At 38.8% G+C, this 17,888-nt stretch overlaps 1 pseudogene; it reads left to right on the forward strand.

The window, feature by feature from the left end:
• The first annotated feature begins 4,606 nt into the window (after window positions 1-4,606).
• On the forward strand, window positions 4,607-5,579 carry LOC119535224 (annotated as a pseudogene).
• Window positions 5,580-17,888: the final 12,309 nt, after the last annotated feature.

A 17,888-nucleotide genomic window follows, 5' to 3' on the forward strand; every position in this document is an offset into this window, starting at 1 on the left:
GGGTGTGGTTAGCAGGACACTGGGATCCCACTTCCTGTTGTCCCCCCCCAACTGCAGGTCCACCTGTTGAGATACCTGTCTCTATCTAACTTCCCATTTTGTTCTCTTCACTTTCTACCAAGAATATTCTCCCAAAGGGCCCTCTAAAATCCTTGTCTCCGTCTGCTGTGACCCTTATTCTATCAGCAACATCCTCAAGGAGGAAATAAAAATTTTTCCCTTTACTTCCTCTCACAGATCCACACTGTTCTTGTTTGGTAGTAGTTTTATGTTTCATAGCTTCCTCCTTCCATTCACTTCCTGGGATGCAGCTTTCGTCTACATGGTCTTCAGGCTCTCGCCTTCCTCACCCTACAAGAATGAGAAGAAATGCAGTTCATGCATTGGCCTGAGTTCTGAACTTTCATGCAAACCTTTCCTGTGGAGTTTGATCCTCCCAAAGTCTGACACTTCTGTTGGCAACTTCTGTCAGCTGTGGGACACATCCATTTCCAAGAGTCTGGGCACACAGACACAGAATTCCCTTCCCTATTCAGCTTCCTTTATTCCCCATTTGCATTGTGGCTGCAACATGCTGCTTCCCAAGTGTCATCTCCTTTGTCGTTTTTACATTCTGATACAGTCTGTAATCAACACAAGCTTCAGCTCCTCTCATTACTAGCTCTTGAAGGGATTCTTCAGACTCAGCAAGAACAGCCGCATCGTCAGATTACAGCATCTGTTTCCTCCAATTTCAATTCCTCTGCAGCCAACAAGGAGAATGCACATTTGCATTTGAGAGTACAGCCAGCAAGAATGAGGAGGCACAGGAAGCTCTGCCGGGCTCCCTACCTGGGACTCCATCAGCTCTGGCCCTCTGGCTGCATTGACTCTCCCCTCACCAGTACCACAGCTGGGATTTATCCATGTTTTGGGCATCACAGAATATCAGAGCTATAAGAGGGACCTTGGACACCATCTACACCAGTCCCAAATTTATTATATGGGCTATAGTTAAAGAATGGGACTGGGAACAAGAGATTGTGCCTTCATTTGCTTATTACATTTAAGTCCACAATTTCCCAAAATGACATAACAATATCCAAAGAAAAATATAATAAGAAATGTGTGTGCACATTTGTGTGCATGCTGCAAGCGTATCTAGCCAAGGAGAAATGTTTCAGAACTGTAAGTTGAGACCAAAAGGGTAGGAGGGACACAAAAATGCATGCCATAAGTCTGTAGTGGTTTAAACAGTTTCCTCTCAATTGGAACCTCAGAATATGGCATTATTGGGAAATAGGATCTTTGCAGATGCAATTAGTTAAGATGAGGTAAAACTGGGTTAGGGTGGACCCTAAATCCCATGACTAGTGTCCTTCTAAGAAGAGAAGAGGCACATATATACACAGAAGAGAAAGCCAACATGGAGAGAACACCAAGGGTTGCTGGGAGCCACCAGAAACTAGAAAACACAGGAAGTGTTCTTCTCTAGAAGTTTTAGAGGGAGCACGGTTCTGCTGATACCATGATTTTGTGCTTTTCTCCAGAACTGTGAGAGAATAAACATCTGTTGTTTTAAGCCACCAAGTTTGCAGTACTTTGTTACAGTAGCCCAAGGTAACTAATAAAAGGTGATAATTTTAAAGACGGGGCTACAGAATCAGTCCTGAGTGTACTAATAGCCAAAATGAGACAGGCATTATGATATTTTATAAGTTCACCTTTTCTGCAAGCCTAAAATCATACTACTTGATCAATAAAGAAAAGTTAGTGAAGAGGAACTTTTCTCTTGGTGCTCATGCAGGGGATACTGAGTGATTTGGTGGAGGTGGAACATGTAACATCCTCAATAATAATCATACAATTATCAATCTGTGTTGTAAAGGGTTGTTTCCTATAGAACCACACAATGGAAACTGAAGACATAATACCAAATGGATTTAGTAAAAACAATTTCACAAGGTGAAAAAAATAAAACAAAATAGCAACAAGCAATATTTTGGTGGTTTGGCATAATTTAGGTATTTTAGTTTCCTAGCTGCTAAAACAAATGCCATACAATTGGTTGGCTAAGCAACAGGAATTTATTGGGTTGTGGTTCAGAGGGTAGAAGGTTTGCTTCTTCCTGGGGTCACTATCTTCTGGATGGCCGGCAGTCTCTGGGTTCCTTCCTTGACTTCTCCATCACATGGCAATGCACAAGGTGACATCTTCTCCTTGCTCCTCTGGGTTCCATTGACTTTCACCTCTGGCTGCTCCCTCAGGCTTCTCTTTATGTGTTCAATTTCCTTTGCTTATAAGGATTTCAACTATACTGGATTAAGGCCCACCCTCATTCAGATTGGGCACACCTTAACTAGTAAAATTTTCAAAGATCCTATTTACAAAGGGGTTCTTACAGAACATTTGTAGGGGACTGTGCCAGTTTGAATGTATTATGTCCCTCAAAATGCCATTAGCTTTGATGCAATCTTGTGTGGGCAGACATATTAGTGTTGATTAGATTGTAATTCTTTGATTGAGTGTTTCCATGGAGATGTGACCCACCCCACTGTAGGTGATAACACTGATTAGATAATTTCCATGGAGGTGTGGCCCTACCCATTCAGCATGGGCCTTGATTAGTTTATTAGAGCACTATATAAGCTCAGACAGAAGGAGTGAGCTTGCTACAGCCAAGAGGGACAGTTTGAAGAATGCACAAGAGCTGAGAGAGGAGCTGCAGTTTATGGAGCAACATTTTGGAGATGGCCTTTGAAAGCAGACTTTTGCTCTGGAGAAGCTAAGAGAGGACAAATGCCCCAAGAGCAACTAAGAGTGACATTTTTGAGGAGCTACAGCCTAGAGAGGAACCTCCTGGGAGAAAGCCATTTTGAAATCAGAACTCTGGAGCAGTCACCAGTCACGTGCCTTCCCAGCTAACAGAGGTTTTCCGGATGCCATTGGCCATCCTCCAGTGAAGGTACCTGATTGTTGATGTGTTACCTTGGACACTTTATGGCCTTAAGACTGTGTAACCAATAAACCCCCTTTATAAGAGCTGATCCATTTCTGGTGTCTTACGAAAAGTCAGCATTAACAAACTGGAATGGGGAAATCTGTGCCTTTCGTAGGGGACATTATTGAATAAGGATAAAAGCAAAACACCCAAAAGAACAATGGGGTTCAAGCAACTTGAACAAAGTCATAGCAAGTTGGAGGCAGAGCCTGGACCAGAAGCTGATCTCCTGACAAGATACTCAAAGTACTTACCATGACAACACATAGCTTCCAGCTGCTGTTCCTAATCACTTTATCAAAGCCATAGTAATCCCTGTTACATTATTCTGTTCTCCAGGTTGAATCTATGATAATGTCTATTGTATTGAATATATGAATTATATTGAACCAATTTCTATTTTTATACTTTCCCATGATGAACTTTTAAGGCAAATATAAAAGCTTTAATTTACTCATGTTATTACTAGATTTCACAACTACCTTAAAACAGCCAAGGAAACACCTTTAGGTGTTTTATTTATGGTGTGATTTTCTAATTCTTCAATTGCTTGACTGAAATTAGGAAAAAAGCAAGAAGTAAAAGAGAAAACACCTAAAGTTGCAGTACCAAGGCAAATCACAGTGAATGTTCTTTCCATAAACTGGAAACTCATTTGGTTTAAGAGGCAGACATCTGAAAAATGAAAGGAGGGAAAGTTCCTAAGGGGCATTACAAAGTAGCCTACAGTACATGTTCTATTAATAAAAATGAAATTCAGTTGGCTTAAGGGTCAGATATTGGAGAGGAGTTTACATATATATATATGTCCCTATTCCACCACACTGAAGGCAGAATTCCATATAAAACATTCCTATCATTCAGAGATCTGTCCTAAATTTACAGAAAATATAGGACAGAAAAGGGTACAATTTAAACAGAACTCTTTTTGGCATTTTTCTAAAGCTGGAATGAGCAGCTAAAGTCAAGTCTTGAATATATGTAAGCTATTGTCATTTTGTAGAGTAGCTGTGTCAACCTGATTTAAAAAGAAAGCTTGCCTTTCCACTGCAGCCTCTGCCCAGGCGGGATCCCCCTGGCAGAGCTCCGGATACATGTGAGGGACCAGCTATGGATTTCCAGCAGATGCAATCCCTAGTTGATTTGAAAGGAAAGCATTCTTGGCCTCCTAAAAAGAGGAAGTAGTGACTGGCAGGCAGACAGTCTTCGCCTGGAATTTTCAGGTGCCCTGACCTGAGTGAGGAAACTACCTCCATCAGAATATCAGATGTCTGGACCTGTGTGACACCAAGATAAGTAAAGAGTGGAGTCAACATACCAATGGAGCAAGTCACAGTTGTCAATGCCAGCTTCTTCTTGAAATCTACCCAGAATGGAATCCTGACAATAATACAGGACACACAATGGGGGATCTGTTCATGTTACAACAATCTACAAACCCAGCACCAGGAATTCTGGGACCTCCACCTCCCTCATTTCATTTGGAGGACCAGCAGTTGGACCAAGAGGAAATCTGGGTGCTGGAGATGGAAACCTGCAAGGACCAAGACACATGCAAAAAGGCAGAGTGGAAACTAGCAGAGTTGTTCACATAATGGATTTTCAGCGAGGGAAAAACTTGAGGTACCAACTGTTACAGCTGGTGGAACCATTTGGAGTTATTTAAAATCATCTGAGTCTAAATAAAATTAATGAGGCATTTATTGAAATGGCAACCACAGAAGATGCTCAGGCTGCAGTTGATTATTATACAACCACACCAGCATTAGTACTTGGCAAGGCAGTGAGAGTTCATTTGTCCCAGAAGTATAAAAGAATAAAGAAACCTGAAGGGAAGCCAGATCAGAGGTTTGATCAAAAGCAAGAGCTTGAATGTGTGATACATCTCAGAAATTTACCCCATTCTGGCTATTCTTACAGTGCTGTCCTCAGACTTGCTGAGCCCTATTGGAAAATAATGAATTATATACTGATGAGGATGAAAAGTCAGACCTTGTTGAGATGAAGACCAAAGAAGATGCAATGGCAATGGTTGATCATTGCTTGAAAAAGGCTCTTTGGTTTCAGGGGAGATGTGGGAAGGTTGATCTCTCTGAGAAATATAAAAAACTGGTTTGAGGATTCCCAACAGAGGCAATGACTTACTGAAAAAAGATAAATCTTGAAAAAGATCTTATTCTCCAGATGGCAAAGGCTCTCCAAGTGATGAGAAATCCAGAAGACTGAAAGTACAGGTGAAGGAAAAGAACAAGAAAAGTCAGGTGAAGATGAAGAGAAAGATATGAAAGATGACCAGACAATAAGAACCTAACATGCTTCTTGAATCTGAAGATGAGCTACTTGTAGATGAAGAAGAGGCAGCAGCACTACTAGAAAGTGGAATTCAGTGGAAGATGAGACTGATCTTGCAAATTTAGGTGATGTGTCATCTGTTGGGAAAAAGAAGCCTTCAGACAAATCTGTGAAAAAAGACAGAAATGCAAGTTCTTCAGCAGCAGTGAAGAAAAAGCTTAAAAAGGTGGACAAGATGGAGGAACTTGATCAAAAAAACAAAGCACTGTTGGAAAATGGAATTAAAAATGAGGAAATGTACTCTTAAAAAACCAATGGGCCAAAGAATAAATCATAAGGGAAATAAGAAAATATCTTGAGGTGAATGAAAATGAAAACACTATGCCAAAATTTGAGGATGTATCAAAGGCAGTGCTGAGAGGGAAACTTATAGTTCTAAATCTTTTCATTAAAAAAGAGAGATCTTAAATTAGAGAACTAACCACAAAAACTGGAGGATCAAGAAAAAGAAGTGCAAACTAATCCCAAATTGAGAAGAAGGAAGGAAATAACAAAGACTACAGCATAGATAAAAGAAATAGAAACTAAAAAAAAAAAAAAAAAAAAAAAAAGGAATCAACAAAACCAAAAGCTGGTTCCTTGAAAGGACCGATAAGTTGACAAACCTTTAGCTATACTGACAGAGAAAAAAAGAGAGACTATACAAATACTGAAATTCAAAAATGAAAGGGGGACATTACTACCAACCCCACAGAAATATAAAGGATTATAAAAGGATATGCTGAACAATCATATGCCAACAAATCATATAACCTAGATGAAATGGACAATATCCTAGAAACACAAAAACCACCTATACTGACTCTAGAAGAAATAGATTATCTCAACAGAAAAATAAAGGTAAAGAGATTGAATCAGTTATTAAAAACTTTCCAACAAATAAAAGCCAAGGACCAGATGGCTTCATTGTTGAATTTTACCAAACATCCAAATAATAATTGACACCAATCCTGCTCAAACTCTTCAAAGAAACACAAGAGGAGGGAACATTCCCCAACTCATTCTATGAGGCCATCACCCTAATACCAAAGACAGACAAAAGTACTGTAAGAAAAGAAAGTTATAGACCAATATCCCTTATGAATATCAATACAGAAATCCTGAACAAAGTACAATATCAAATTGAATCCAACATCACATTAACCAATTATATGCCTTCTCAGGAAGCTAAGTATAGATCTGTCATATGATCCAACAATCCTGCTAGTAGGTATATACTCAGAAGAACTGAGAGCAGGGATGTGAGCATTTGCACACTGATGTTCATAGCAGCATCATTCATAATTGCCAAAAAATGGAAACAACCCAAGTGTCCATCAACTGATGAATGGATAAACAAAATAAGGCATATACATATGATGGACTATTATTCAGCTGGAAGAAGAAATGAAGTACGGATAGGTGTGACAGTATGGATGAACTTTGAGGACATTATGCTGAGTGAAATAAGCCAGAAACAAAAGGACAAATATTGTACAATCTCACTACAATGAGCTAAATATAATGATGAGCAAACTCATGGATTCAATATCTAGAACAGGTTACTAGAAGATAGAATGAGGGTATAAACTGGGAAGCTGATGCTTAATTTGTGCCAAATTTTTAAAAGTTTGAAAAAGGAATAGAGGTGATGGTAGCACATTATTGTGAGTGTAACTAACAGCACTGAATCATGTGGTTGTGGTTGAAATAAGGTTAAGGTCTCATGGGTCTCTAGAAGGAAAGCTAGAGGATGAAACATAGGAACATGTAACACAGTGAGCCCTGTTGTGGACAATGAATGTGGTTCATAGAATGTTCTTCCATGAACTAGAACAAATGTATGTCACTATTACAAGGTGTTAATAGGGTGGTATACAGGAAAAAATACCACAAAGCAAACTATAATCCACATATGTATGGCCACTTGATTTTCATCAAGGGTGTCAAGTCCATTCAATTGGGAAAGAATAGTCTCTTCAAAAAATGGTGCTAGCTCCCTTTATCCAATGTGTGGATGGATGAGTAGAAAAATGGGGACAAAAAACTAAATGAAAATTAAGGTGGGATCGGTGGGGGGGGGGGTGTGATTTGGGTGTTCTTTCTCGCTTTTATTTTTTATTCTGATTCTGATTCTTTCTGGTGTAAGGAAAATGTTCAAAAATAGATTGCAGGGGGAGGGTGTCTGTGGGCCTAGAAAGCTCCCCGACCCCTCTACACCCACCTCCCCCATCTCCAGGGAACTGGAGAGGCTCCCAGGAGCAGGCAGTCATTCCAGCCTGGCTCCAGCCATTTGGCAGTGGCCTCCAGGGGTGGGCAGGGGAGGGAGGGCCCCAAGGGACTTGTGCTTTCTGTGGGTGGGCTCCGCCTCCCTCCTCTCTCCTCCTACACCTCTGCCAGTCCTCTTCCTTGTATTTAAATTAAACGCCCTCTTTTCTAAACCCTAAAAGCAAACAAACAAAAAAACATAGATTGGGGTGATGAATGCATAATTATATGATGGTACTGTGAACAGTTGACTGTACACCACAGATAATTGTATGGTATATGAATATATCTCAATAAAACTGAATTTAATTAAAAAATTATATACCAATGTCAAGTGGGATTTATCCCAGGAAAGTAAGAGTGGTTCAAAATAAGGAGTCAATTTATATAATATACCACATATAGAACAAAGGCCAAAGAATAACACACACAATCATTTCAATTGACCTAGAAAAGACATTTGACAAAATTCAGACCCCTTCTTGATAAAAACACTTAGAAAACTAGAAATATAAGGAAGCTTTCTTAACATGATAAAAGGCATTTATGAAAAACCCACAGGTAACATCATAGTCAATAGTGAAAGACTAAAAGCTTTCCCTCAAAGATCAGGGGCAATACAAAGATGCTCACTGTCACTACTGTTATTCACAATTGATCTAGAACTTCAAACCAGGGCAATTAGACAAGAAAAATAAATAAAAGGCATCCAAAGTGGAAAGGCAGAAGTAAAGCTCTTCCTATATGCAGCTGACATGATCCTATATACAGAAAATCCTGAAAAATCCACAACAAAGCTACTAGAACTGATAAATGAATTCAGCAAAGTGGCAGCACAAGATAAACATGAAAAAATTCATTGGTATTTTTATACACCAGCAATGAATAATCTGAGGAGGAAATCTAGAAAAATTCCATTTATAATAGCAATTAAAAGAATAACATACTTTGGAATAAATTTATCCAAGGATGCTAAAGACTTGTACATGAAAAACTATAAAACATTACTAAGAGAAATCAGTGAAGAGCTGAATAAGTGGAAGAACATTCCATGTTCACGGATTGGAAGACTAAATATTGTTAAATGTAAATTCTACCAAATAATTTACAGATTAAATGATTCTCAATAAAAATTCCAATAGCCTTCTTTTCAGAAATAGAAAAGGCAAACATCAAATTTATACAAAAGGTTAAGTGTCCCCCAGTAGCCTAATCCATCTTGAAAAAGAAGTACAAAATTGGAGGACTCACACTCCCTGATTTTAGAACTTATTTCAAAGCTACAGTAATCAAAACAGCATGGTACTGGCATAAGGATGGAGATGAAGATGAATGAGGATAGAGCCGAGAGTTCAGACATAAGCCCTCCCATCTATGGCCAACTGTGTTCTGACAAGCTTGACAAGTCCACAAGTCCACTAATGGGGGAATATTCTTTTCAACAAATGATGTTTGGGAAAGTGAATATACATGTGCAAAAGAATGAAGATAAACCCCTACCTCACACCACATACAAAGATTAACTCAAAATGGATCAAAGACCTAAATATAAGAACCAAAACCATAAAACTCCTTGAACTAAACATAGGAAAGCATCTTCCTTATGCTATGTTAGGCCATGGTTTCTCTTAGACTTTTCACTCAAAGCACAAGTAACAAAAGAAAAAAAAATTATATATATATATATATATATATGACTTCATCAAAATATAAAACACTTGCACATCAAAGGACTTCCTCCTAAAAGTAAATGTCAGCCTACAGAATAGGAGAAAATATTTGGAAACCACATATCTGATAAGGGTTAATATCCAGAATATATAAAGTTATCCTATAAGTAAGCAACAAAAAGATAAGCAACTCAATTAAAAATGGGCAAAAGATTTTAATAGACGTTTCTCCAAAGAAATACAAATGGCCAAAAAGTGCATGAGATCATGCTCAGCATCATTAGCCACTAGGGAAATGTAAATCAAGACCACAATGAAATACCATTTCACACCCACCATAATGACTACAACTTGAGTTGTGTCCACCTTTTGGTAAGTAAATAATGCTGCTGTGAACATTGGTGTACAAATATCTGTTTGAATCCCCGCTTTCAATTCTTTTGGGTATATAACTAGATGTGGGATTGCTGGATCATATGGTAATTCTATACTTAACCTTAAACCAGGGTTAGGGTAGAGAATGGGAAATTTATGCTGGATGGGTGCAGAGTTTCTGTTTGGGGTAATAGAGAAGTTTTGGTAATGAATGGTGGTGATGGTAACACAACATTGTGAATGTAATTAACACCACTGAACTATGTATTTGAATGTGGTTTAAAGGGCAAATTTTAGGTTGTATTTATGCTATTAGAATAAAATTTTTACCAAAAATCATAGAACTGCACTGCATAAACAGTGAACCCTAAGGTAAACTATGGGCTGTAGTTTAATAGTGTAACTATAATAATACTTTCATCAATTGTAACAAAGTTAACACACTAATGCAAAGTGTTAATAGGGAGCACTGCTCGTGAGTAGTATATGGGAATTCTGTATTTTTGCATGATTTTTCTGTAAATCTACAACCTTTCTAACAAAAAATAAAATTAAAAAAGAAAAAGAAAGCAAACAATATTTAAAAAGCTAGCCATATGGTGAAATTGTGTATGTTTTTATCTTTGTGGTGGATTGCATTGCATGATTTGTATTTTGCAGAATACATTTCTTCTATTGGTAGCCCTCTGAGGATTGCTCTGCTGAGGAAACTATATACAGCACATGCAGCAATAGAGAGAGAATGAAGAGATGGCATTTGGATTTCCTTCAATGTGAAAACTTGAAAATTAGTAAGCAAAAGCCCTGTTATTATTATTATTTCATAGCTAATTTTGAATATTCACCCTGAAGTATTATAATAATAACACCTTGTGTATAATAATACTCATATTCAGCCTGAAGTTTCATAATATTTCGATTAAGAAATCAAATGGGCTTATAAAGGTGTTGCCATTTTCTCTTCCTCCTCCTTCTGACTGTTAACCACTGTCATTCAGCTGGATGACAGGAGTCCTGACAACAGAACTCCAGGTTTAAATAAGGTTTAACCTCAGGTTAAAAAAAACAGGAATCATTTTTCAAAGATTCCTGGCAGGTCCAGCTCACAGTGAATTCATGAAGTAGTTGATTTTCTTTGGTAACTTTTCACCTTTTATTGTTGTCTCACTTCACCTTCTTGTTGCATTTTTTGCCTTCTTTAGGATGCAATGCTACTTTTGTGGTGTATATTATTTTTCTGGTATTTCCTATATTTTCATAATATTCTAGATGAATATCTAAGCCTTTGTCACAATTCCTAATAGACATAAGTGTGTTGAGTTGAGATTCTTTTCCTGTCTTTCTGCTTGGTGGTACAAATAAGGTTAAGAAGTAACATTTGCAAGTACCTGGTAAATGAGGAAGACTCCAAGAAATCAAATGATTCATAAACTGGAAAATCAGAAATATTGTAGCATTCAAGACTGCATACCCAATTAACATGTGTGAAATACAAAGAGAAATGTCTTGCTTTCATACTGAAAGCAACATATGACAAATGGAGCTCAATATTTATTACTGACCACATCACCCTTAACAACAATTGTGCTGAAAAACTGAAAATTCATTATAGTCACAACAAACTTTGGCATGTATGAGTGTACTAATCATCTATTACTATGCAAAAAAAATAAAATCACTAAACTTAGTGGCTTGAAAGAATAACATTTGTTATCACATGGTTTCTGTGGGTCAGGAATCTGGGCACAGTTTAGCTAGATTCTCTGTTTCAGTGTCTCTCACAGGCTTCAAACAAGGTGTTAACAAGGGCTGTGTCTTATCTCAAGGATGGACTGGGGAAGGATCTGCTTCGAAGCTCACTCACACAGGATTTGCATGTGTCAGTTCCTTGCAGGGTGTTGGACTGAGGATCTCAGTTCCTCTCTGGCTGTTGGCTGGAAGCTGCCTGCAGTTATTTGCCATGAGCACCTGCCCAACAAGGCAGCTACTTCATCAAATCCAGCAAGCCAAGAAGTCCATAGAGAGAGAATGCCAGCAACAAGGAAGTCAAGGTCTTTTGTATCCTAATCATAGGAGTGACATCTCAACAATTTTGCATTATTTTACCTGTTAAAAGTGAATCACTAGGACCAGCCTACTCAAGAGGAGAAGAGTACATTAGGGCATGGATAGAAGGAGTCTGGGATCATTGAGAACCATCTTTGAAAGCTTCATACCACACCAAGATTTGCCTGCATCTAAACAAATAGTACTATGATTTCTTGTCATTCAGCAGTCTTCTAATCTTGGCAAGGATGTGGCTGCTTACTACCTGAGCTTGCATTTGAATCTTCAAATGAAACTACCCAAGAGCTTTCTGCAGAAGTCTTTTTCAGTAGTTTGGAAGACAGCAAGAAACTGTGAACGGGATGAGTCCTGCAGCCCCCACAACTTCAAAGAAAGCCTGGGAATGCTTTGTCACAATCAGAGACAGGTTCTAAATGTTTTGAGACTAATGTTTTGAGTCTTGGCACATGCCTGGGGATTTTATGTATTCCAGTAATCCTCATAAAATCCTATATCTTTAATTATCCAACCCGCAGAAACTCTTAAAATGGATGATTAAATGGGAGATAATTAATGACTTTCCATGCAAACCTGCTCATTTGCCAGTGGAAATCATTGGCTAGAAATTTGCTTTAGTGCTTGTGGTGGCTGGGAAGTCTGCTTCCTAATCTTCCAGAAGACTTGGGAACCCACTCAGGTATCTTCCATCTGTTTTATGCCACTTCTGAACTCCACTGTTTGGCTCCATAGATTGGTGCTCCCTAGGAAAGACATTGATGCCTTTTGTAGCTCAACACCGACATTGTCATTCTCAGCTCTCAGTACATAATGACCATGGAGGTGGGAGTGGAAACATTAGTACTGAAATACACAACAGTGAGCAAAGGCCAGAGGTCAGGGACCATGTCAGGGAGAGTTTTGCTCCTCACAATGTGGAGAATACCTGAAAGCAAATTTTTTCATGGATAATAGCTTTGCTTCAGACTTTGGGAGTGAGCTTTCCCCTGTGAAAAGCTTAGCCTACTTCTCATCCAATGGAAACTACCTATATGTGGTGTGTGTGTGTGTGTGTGTGTGTGTGTGTGTGTGTGTGTGTGCAGCAGTAGGGGTGGGAAGGAGAGAGAGAGAGAGAAAGAGAGAGAGAAGAAAAAGAAAGAGGAGAGAAATGAGACTACAAAAGAAAATTGTTTTTATCATCCTGTACTAGTTTATCTCACAATTAAAACCCTGAAGCTAATCAATAATAATTCCAAATGTTCCTGACAAATGACATTTTAATGGTGTAACATGTTTTGGGATTAGCTAGCTACAGTTGACATTGCTAGAAAATAGACAGCAGTCATGACCCAATTGAACATATTATTACAAGTAAAGACAAAATGAACCAATAATCAGAAGAAAAGGGTGTTGTCTACATATCTATTTTCTGGAAAACAGTGTATTTTTGTATTTTTTGTACTATTATTCATTGATGTTATGCTAAATAGGGCTTCCTAGTACATGGAGGGCTAGAAAAACTAATGATTTAGTATACGTGTGGTGAATCACTTTGCTGAAATCAACAAATTATACTTTGATAAACATTCACTGCTCCAGAGATGTTCAATAACATAACTTTCAACAGTTCAATAACGTAACTTTCTAGAGAGTTACTCTATATAAATTTGTGGGAAATCAATGGACAGTAATTGATTTACAGATGTTTATTGTAATTACAATTTTAATGTATCCTAAGTGAAGATTTTGTTCAAAACTTTAATTCTGGCATAAAAAAGGAATATTGCCATTGACTGAATTGCCCCTTTCCCTGTAGCTAAAACTGGCCAAAGAGTCTCCCCTCTCACATTTTAAGTATAACCCACATTGCGTGGTTTAGTTTGGTTATTTGCTGCTTTTATACAGGGCAAGTTCTAGCTCAGCATTCTCAACCATGTCAGTTAGAAGAATTCTGTCCTATCTTCTCACCCCAGATCACCCCCCAATTCCCTAGCATTTTACCTGGCCTTGCAATCTGATGAAAACTTTGCACATGGCAAAGCAACCCCTAATGCAAAAGCAGTGGCAACTCCGACCTATTTCGCTTCCTCCTTTCTGGTCACACTTCAAGGTTTGGCCCACTACAAATCAATGCTGGGCCTGAGCCAAAGGAATGATTTTGGGGTCAACCAGGTTGTTTCTGGTTGGCATACACTGTGTAGATCCAGGGCGGATGTACCAGTTTGTATATATTATGTCCGCCAGAAAAGCCATGTACTTTGATGCAAACTTGTGGGGACAGACATATTAGTGCTGATTAAGTTGGAACATTTGGATTAGGTTGTTTCCATGGAGATGTGCCCCACCCAACTGTGGGTGATGACTCTGATTGGATAGTTTCCATGGAGGTGTGGCCCCACCCATTCAGCATGGGCCTTGATTAGTTTACTAGAGCACTACATAAGCTCAGACAGAAGGAGTGAGCTTGCTACAGCCAAGAGGGACACTGAAGAATGCACATAAGCTGAGAGAGGAGCTGAAGCTTACAGAGACATTTTGGAGATGGCCTTTGAAAGCAGAGTTTTGCTCTGGAGAAGCTAAGAGAGGACAAATGCCCCAAGAGCAGCTGAGAGTGACATTTTGGAGAGATGCTGAAGCCTAGAGAGGAATGTCCTGGGAGAAAGCCATTTTGAAACCAGAACTCTAGAGCAGACGCCAGCCACGTGCCTTCCCAGCTAACAGAGGTTTTCTGGACACCATTGGCCATCCTCCAGTGAAGATATCTGATTGTTGATGACTTACCTTGGACACTTTATGCCTTAAGACTGTAGCTTTGTAACCAAATAAACCCCGTTCATAAAAGCCTGTCCACTTCTGGTGTTTTGCTTTCCAGCAGCATTAGCAAACCGGAACAGGGGATTTTAAGGTAATGCTGCTTTTCAAATGGAAGAATTGGCCTACTCATCCCCAGTCCCCTGATATGTGTTGAATACTTATTTTATGCAATGTTTTGTGGTCAGAGGCAGAAAAAGATTAGCCCCTACTCTCAAAGAGATTCTGGTAATTGGGGAGATGATATATACATGAAATAACATATAGCAGTAAAAAGTGTTATTTGTTAAGGGCCATGAGTGGGAGCAAAGTCTGGAGGAAGGAATAATCATTGTGCTTTGGGTAGGCTGACTTATGGCATGACCTAGAAAGTGTCATTTTAGTAGACTTTAAAAGACTGGTAGACCTATTAGACAGGGAAGAGAGGATAATAAGCTTCTGGAGCAAGGGGTGACAGGAGAAAAGAGAGCAGGATGGAGGAAAGAGAAGGCGTGGCAGCCAGCTAGTTTCCCACCATCCAGATCCGAAACCCTCACGACTTCCCCAGCTGAGCAAGAACCTCTCCATGGACGCTGAGATGGAAAGAAGACTTTCTTTCTCAAACAAGGCATTTCTCAGAGAAAAACCTTAATACATGTATTCAACATGGGTTTTGATACCCATTTATAAGAAGATACTAAAACAAAAATTAAAGGTAAAACATTTATTGTATCAACATATAATCTGTTTGCAATTTAGGCTAATGACAGTCTTTAAACCTGTCATTTTTTAGGCCAAAGAAAATACCAACATTAAAGAGGGGGCAAATGATCAATCCAGGTGTTTTCTTTAATATGGCAGTCTTTAGCAGGACAGATCCTAGCATTTTAAAGTTGTTTAGAAAACTCATAAACCATATGATTTGTGCCTACCAAACAGACCCAGTTAATGTAGAGAACTCTGTGAGTCAAATAATACTTTCATGAGCTCAGCGGCTTTTTGCCTGCTCTAACATTCCCTTTTATTTCATCCTTCTCTGAGAACTCAAATGCCTTTTTATTTTTAAAACATTTGTGTGCTAACAGCTTTAAGAGATGTGCTAACAGCTTTAAGAGATGATGTTCCTCTGGAAAGTATAAAAAATATGCATATTCCCAAAGGGTATGGACCAACCCACTGGTAGTCAAAAGATGTCAGTACAGAGGAGGAGACTCTGTCCAAGTCCATTCTTTACAGTAGTGTTTTCTCCCCACTCATAATCCAGTAGAATCATTTATAAGCATGGTCATTATACGCATTGTGTGTGTATGTGTGTCTATGAAATCTAGGTTATCTTGGATTGCCTCATTTCTCCAGCAATTGAAATTACTGAGATTAAAATGTCAATGCTCTGATTTAATTAGTTGCTCTCAATGGTACCTGTTAATTGTCGGTTTAGACATTCTTTAGCGGTTAATAGTGATTAATGGAAAAGAATCACCGAAATGAAAGTGTCTCTGTTTTGTCAGATTCTGTGCAGCTAATAGTCCCAGTATATGACAAATTTAATGTTTGGCTCCCTGAAAAGCATCACCATCCCTAACATTGTTTTTTGTGTAAGGTACATTAAATTAGTGCTCATGGTAGAGAAAGTGGTACTCGAAGTATAGTTAGGAGAAAATCCGGATTCAATTGCCTCATTAACAGTGGTCTCTTTACATTTATCAAATGTGTCTACAGATTCAGCTTTTGAGAAGAGGAGGAGAGAAGAAAAGAGGAGAAGAGGAAAGGGGGGGAAAGGAAAAAGGAGGGAGAAGGAGAGAGGGGAAGAAGTTATATAAGAATGGCAGGAGACAAAAGGAAGCAAGTAGGGAAATGTCTGAAATAAGGAAAATGAGTGCTAAGAATATTTTGGAAAATCAGTTCTGAACAGAAATGAAGGACTGAGCTTTAATTCAAACTAGATGGAGCAAGATTCTGAAATGGTCCATTGTACTCTCGTGGAGACATTTTGTCATTTTCACCTCATGCTGTTCTTAGCAATGTCATTTCATCATGGAGTTCAAAATCCCACCTTCCAAGGATTGTCTTTACAACTTCCCAAAAGATATTTGTCTACTTGAATGTCTAGTGACAGTGAGCTCTTGTTCTCCTGAAACACCATGTGGGGATAATTCTGTTAGGCTACTTTTTTCTTAGATTATCCTCAGTTCTCTCTCCTTGTACCTCTGTCTATTAATTCTCAAGCTTATGACACAAAAGATCAAGATATACTTCCTAGAAATATTTGAAGACAACCCTTATTTTTTTTTTTCCTGAGCTTTCTTTGGTCTCTACTAGAGGACTTGGTCACTTGTAGGTTAATTGATTCAACTTCAGCTGATTACCCAAGATTAGCAAGGAGAGAGAGAAAAGGGGCCAGACTTGTTTAAAGATAGAGTCTTCAGAAGCCCAGAGGTGAATAAATGTGAAAATAAAGTCATTTGCCACATGAGTTACAGTTTATGAGGGAAGCTGTCATGAAAAAAAAAAAATTCTAGTGCAACTTTTCTCAAGGAAGAATGGACCCTGAAGGGGCTGCCTCCATGGCTCACAGTGACAGGGGCGTCTTGTTCTTCTCTGTCTGGGACTCACCCCTGTAAGTTGACCTGGATGCTTAAAGAAAAGGTGACAGAGCTCTAGAAACACCCTGTGCCCTATTATTTGAGAGGATCAACAGAATAGAGTAAATAAATAACGACAGAAATAAAAGATTTTAAGGAGGCAGAAGATAGAAAAATCAGTGTTAGATTTGACTTCTGAAGAAATGAGACAGAGGAGAAAGGAGAGCCAGAAATTCTGTGTCACACATGCTATATTCCTTTGGTATAAAGCTGAGTTCATGGCAGGGACCATATCTTGTCAGGTAGTTGCAATGGCTCACATTTCACTGTAGAGTAAGAAGAAATAACAGGTGTTAACAAAGCCAAAGGATGGTGACTTGGGGCTTTCTGATGAGAGAACTTCATGTTGCATGTAGACCCAGCATGGACAAGGGGGAGAGAGCTCCTTTTAGGGGCACTTATCCAAGATGGGTCAGAGAAGTTAAAATTCTCCTGACAACTATTGATCTGTTCACGCATGTGGCAATACCGGTACCACCAGAAAAAACCTGAAATGCATCCAGTCACTCAGAAGTTTTGGGTGAACTCACCAAAAATAAAGTTACTCTCTCACAGATTTAAATGTATGCATTTATCAGGAAATACACCAAATCAAGTGTTCAGAGTCTGACGAGCTTTGATTTGAAGGTCATTTCCACTAGTCACCAGCTATGTGACTTTGGGAAAGTTCACTCTCTGAGATTCAGTTTTCCATTTTTAAAAAAATGGGGATAATGATATCTACGACTCAGAGTTGCTGAAAGGATTCAGTCAGATGAGGCAGGTAAAGCACTAAGCATAGTCTAATAC

The sequence above is a fragment of the Choloepus didactylus genome, chromosome 5 (assembly GCF_015220235.1).
Source record: "Choloepus didactylus isolate mChoDid1 chromosome 5, mChoDid1.pri, whole genome shotgun sequence".
Classification (NCBI taxonomy): Eukaryota; Metazoa; Chordata; class Mammalia; order Pilosa; family Megalonychidae; genus Choloepus; species Choloepus didactylus.